The following is a 5,748-nucleotide window of genomic DNA, read 5'->3' on the forward strand; positions in this document are numbered from 1 at the left end:
AAGTTTAAAATATTGAAAGCAATTAAGAATCATATAAGTGATATAATAAAACATATGCTACAATTTTTAATGAGATTATAGTGAAAGATATCCATATATCAAGGCTTTTTATAATTATAATAGTGGAATACAAAATTGGAAAAAAGTCCATGAGAATTAATATGGTAAAATATTGAAACCTGAAAGGAGATCCCTGGTATATAAACCCTTGGTATCTGGTTCAGATTATAAAGATGATATTTTCTGTACATATTTCTGAGGATCTTAAATATTTATAGAGAAAATATAAAATATACTTTCTTTTAAATCTCACAGAAAAATGCAATTACAGTAACATTTTTGACTATGTTAAAAAATACAGTAAAACTTTTGAAAATATGACAAAAATACATTACAAGCTTAAGAAAATGATTCTAAAATATAAACTACAATGTTCTAATCTAGGGAAGACACTGATGAATTACATTTTGTCAACACAAGCATAATTGTGGTTTAGTAATTCAAATGTAATCCCCATAAGCAATATTAAAAAAAACTACAAATAGTGATAAAGTCAATATTTTGTGAGTATATGCATCTTCGAAAGGATCCTTGTTGACAATAGGTAAAATTTTTTACAGAGATTTGTTTTTCTAACATGTTCATTTAGTCACATTTATTTGTGTGCGTGTATGCATGCAAGTGTGTTGAAATGCACTTGCTACACTACATGAGTAAAACTCAAAGAAAAACTTTCAAGAATCCCTGTGATCAAATTCAGGTTCACTTCTGAAACCTGAACTTCCTGCCTGTCAACATGAAGGTTGATAAGAAAATGACATAGGACTTGATTTCATAACTCAAAAAATGATTTACATCTTTTAAACTGACATTCCTTTTACTCTTTACTGCTCTAAACATAAATGCCTTCCCCCATTTAAGAGAAAGATGTAGTGTGCAAAAGAAATAGCAGCATTCAGTAATTATAAGCAGCAATTTTTATTTCTGTAATGACAAATATCATAAAATCAAAGCACTACAGTGTCTAGTTAACTGATTTAAATGTTTTCTGTGAAGAACTGAAAACTTATTTCTAATTCAGCTTTCTAAGACAAATAGTTTTGGAAAGAACTCAACGAATAAAATCGCAACTAAGAACATATTTGAAGTGTACGAGTTATATAGACCCAGCTGAGGCTGCTCAAGAGCTGTGCTCACCGCTCCATGCTTTTCTGCCCATTCTGGGGAAAGATGGCTGCAATGATGCTGTTCTGAAGGGGCTGGAGGGTGCAGAGGCGGGTCAGACCATTGAATACCTGAAGCAGCAGGTTGCTCTTCTCAAGGAGAAAGCAGTTTTGAAGGCAACTTTAAGAAAAGAAACGTCGAGTTGAAAATGCTAAACTGAAAAAAGAAACAGAAGAGCTAAAGCAAGAGCTGATTCCGGCAGAAGCTCATAATGGGTTGAAGCAAGTACCTGTTTCATCCAGTTCTTCACTAGAGACTAACTGTACTGTTTCTGAAAGTGTGATACAGTCTCCATCAGGAACAACCACCACCTCTTCTGGTACAAAAGAACAGATCAAAGGGGGTGGGGAGAAAAGAAGGTAAAAGATAAGAGTGAAAAGAAAGGAGAGAAAAAGAGAAGCAGCAGACGGGGGCAGCAAATGCTGACTCTAAGCCCATCGACGTATCGTGCCTGGATCTTCGAATGGGTTGTATTGTTACTGCTAAGAAACACCCGGATGCAGATTCATTGTAGGTCGAAGAATTCCATGTAGGAGAAGCAGCTCCAGGAACAGTAGAGTCGTAGGCAGTGAATCAGGCTCCTCTAGAACACATGCAAAATCGCATGGTGGTCTTACTTTGTAATCTGAAACCTATTCCAGGTTACATCCTGTTTTACATTTACTGTATGCTCATTGTAACTAGTAAGACCTTAATGCACACTATCAAACCTTAAAAAAAAAAGCCATGCAATGACAAAAATGTATTCGTATACTTTTATGCAAAAAATGCTTAAAATTTGTAATCTGAAGCCTGCAAAAATACAAAAGGTACTGTCTCAAGCTATGGTGACGGGTGTAAATTCACCAGAGGAAGTGGAAGTTCTGGCCCCTCCCATGGGTCCGTTCCTGGAGACAGAATTACTTTTGATGCTTTCCCTGGAGAGCCTGACAGGAGCTGAACCCTAAGAAGAAGATCTGGGAGCAGACCCAGCCTGACCTGCACAACAGTGATGTTGTGGCCACGTGCAAAGAAGGTCCCTTCAAGGTGAAGTGGAAGAGAGTTTGCAGGGCTCAAACCATGGTCAATAGCAGAATTAAATAAGTGACATGCTCTGTAACAAAAGATATTGGTGAAACCTTAATAACAATGAAGATGAGTGTGTTTGTCACTTACAAATAAAAAAAATAGTTACATCATCCTATCTGAATTGATACATGAATTTAATAGAAACAATATTTAAATAAAAATAAATGGAATATATGAAATGAAACAATTTTTTTAAAAAATGACATCAATAAAAAAATAAATATGTGGAAAGCTCCTCAACAATATTTATTAGGATAACAATGAAAAGCTACAATTACATAATTTAAAAGAAATACAAGATTGGTTAAATTAATACACAAGCAAAATAAAGTATCATTTACATATTTAATACAAAAATACACTTCGCATGCAACCTTGACACAATCCCTGACTATTTTAATCTTATGTTAATATGTGCGTTCCATATAACAACCAAACTGACTTAGATGTATAGACAGCGAAATGTTTAGCATATCATTATTTTGGTACCAAATCATGAAATCAATTTCAAGCTCATCGATGAAGAATTTCTGGTATAATATGCTTCTTGAAGAAGTGCAGCAGAAAAATTTTAATCTAGTTATAGCTACATTAAATAGCATAACTATAAAAATTAAGTGAAAAGAATGATATAAAAGGTGATACAAATTGTTAGAAGCCATGGATGCACAATGTAGAACCATGATAAACTAAAACTTGGTGTTTTGGCATGTGTATTTCGTGGCAAACCTGGAACCTAGGGTAAGCTCTAAAGTGGATTGTTTCTTGATCTTGATGATGATTGAAATGTGTTTTTTCTCTTCATGAAAATTTATTGGGCCTTGTATTAAGTTTTGTGTCCCTGCATTTATGAATGAGGTATATCATAATAAAAATGTCTTATGAAAGAAAAATTATAGAGATGACCCTATAATAATAAAATTCTTATAATAAAAGGAAAATAATAAAGGTTAAAAATTTGAAAGACAACTGAAACAAAATTTAAGATTATATGTAGTAGTCTGCAATATTCATTAAATAGATTTTTCCAAAACATCTTTTTGTTTTATTGGAAGGCAGAGATAAAAACAGCAAAAACTGGCAAAAAAGAATAGCTTCATGTTTGAAGGAAAGCAGCTCTTGTAAGAAGGCACATGACTATGTTCTGCTGACCTTAATGTAGGTGGTACTCAATGCTAATTTAAACAGATATTTTGAAACTTAATAAAAATCAAGAAGACATTTTATATGTAGGGGTAAAGCGTTATCATGCAAGAGAACATGAATAGATTTAACATTAGAGTAAGTTATATAAATTTTGTCTACATGAGCAGTTTTAAATTTTCTAACATTTATTATATTCAATAATGATCTCATAAATAGAATATTACTGTATTAGTCATTCTTGAATTGTTATTTTGTCTTCATATACTATAACCAAGTGTACCACTACACTGTACAATCATGTGTTAATTTTCAATCATTAAAATCTTAAAAATAATATATTAAATAGTACTGCACAATGCTGCTAGTGTCTGCAGCCTATCATAAAATCATGACCCTAAAACAGTACAAATTTGCAATACTATTTTAAGAGAACATGCATCTTTTTGTATTAATGAAGAATCCTAAAATGAAATCTTTATTCATGATTTGTTCTCTTAATTGAGGTATGTCTTTATAAATAATATCAGAAGTTTTTTATAATTGGATCAGTTAATCTATACATTTCTAAAGATCCTGAGTCAAATCTTCTGATGAAGTTTTTATGATAAAAGAATTTGTGTTTTTATCATGATAGAGTAGAATATATTTCACAGGTCTTACACATTATTTCTTATCCTAGCATGCTATTCGGAAAGAATCAAGAAGGGTTCAGCACCTCATTTTGAACTCAGTCTCCTAATGAGATTTTCAGAATTGATTTTAAATCAGAGACAAATTTGTACCCATCTTCTCAAAAGGCTTCTCTCCTAAATACCGTCTTAATATTTCAGTAGCATGCTATATATTCTTAATTTATTTACATAAATTAAGTGAGTCTCAAATGAATATTTAAAAAAAGAAAATAGAATTTTGGAAGACACAAAAATCTACAAAAAGTACAATCTGATTTTATTTTTGTGAATTAGAAAATACTCACTTTACCTTATGACCTTCCCAAGCTGTCAGATCTCCTTTAATCATATCTGGTTTTTGAGAAGAATTAAATACTGGAAGTCCTGGCTGAAGCAGTTAGACAGCAAAAGGAGATCAAGAGGATACAAATCGGAAAGGAAGAGATAAAAACATCACTCTTTGCCGATGACATGATAGTGTACTTGAGTGACCCCAAAAATTCAACCAGAGAACTCCTACAGCTGATAAACAAGTTCAGCAAAATGGCTGGATACAAAATTAACTCAAACAAATCAGTAGCCTTTCTGTACTCAAAGGACAAACATGTGGAGAAAGAAATTAGGAAAAACGTACCCTTCACAATCGTTAAAAAAACTATGAAATACCTTGGTGTGACTCTAACTAAGCAAGTGAAGGACCTGTATGACAAGAACTTCAAACCTCTAAAGAAAGAAATTGAGGAGGATCTCAGAAAATGGAAAGATCTCCCATGCTCATGGATTGGAAAAATCAACATCTTAAAAATGGCCATCCTACCAAAAGCAATCTACAGATTCAATGCAATCCCCATCAAAATTCCAACCCAGTTCTTCATGGAATTGGAAAGATCAATGTGCAATTTCATATGGAATAACAAAAGACCTAGAATAGCGAAATCCATCCTCAACAACAAAAAAACATCTGCGGGAATCACTATCCCTGACCTCAAGCTATATTACAAGGCAATTGTGCTGAAAACTGCATGGTACTGGTACAGAAATAGGCATGTGGATCAATGGAATAGAATAGAAGATCCAGAAATGAGCCCTCATATATATGGTCACCTGATTTTTGACAAAGGAGCAGTAAACATTCAATGGAAAAAGGACAGCCTATTCAACAAATGGTGCTGGTCCAACTGGCACTCAGCATGCAAAAGAATGAAAATAGACCCGTTCTTATCTCCTTGTACAAAGCTCAAGTGTAAGTGGATCAAAGATCTCCGCATTAAACCAGATACACTGAAACTATTAGATGAGAAAGTAGGGAAAACCTTAGAACACATAGGTACAGGAGAAAATTTCCTGAACAAAACACCAATGGCTCAAGCTCTAAGGTCAAACATTAACAAATGGGACTTAATGAGATTGCAAAGTTTCTGTAAGGCTAAGGACATCGTCAAGAAAACAAAATGGCAACCAACAGAATGGGAAAAGATCTTTACCAACACCACATCAGATAGAGGCCTAATATCCAAGGTGTACAAGGAACTCAAAAAGCTAGACACCAGAGAATCAAATAACCCTATTAAAAAAAATGGGATACAGAGTTAACAAAACGTTTTCAGTTGAGGAACACCGAATGGCCGAGAAACATCTG

General features: G+C 33.4%; 1 pseudogene across 1 annotated transcript; it reads left to right on the forward strand.

The window, feature by feature from the left end:
* Window positions 1-1,203: 1,203 nt before the first annotated feature.
* Window positions 1,204-2,307, forward strand: LOC308416927 (aminoacyl tRNA synthase complex-interacting multifunctional protein 1-like; annotated as a pseudogene). The gene is made up of 2 exons: window positions 1,204-1,879; window positions 2,016-2,307. The product of its transcript is annotated as an aminoacyl tRNA synthase complex-interacting multifunctional protein 1-like (transcript).
* The last annotated feature ends 3,441 nt before the right edge of the window (window positions 2,308-5,748 follow it).

This window comes from Micromys minutus (assembly GCF_963924665.1).
Source record: "Micromys minutus genome assembly, chromosome: 1".
Taxonomy (NCBI): domain Eukaryota; kingdom Metazoa; phylum Chordata; class Mammalia; order Rodentia; family Muridae; genus Micromys; species Micromys minutus.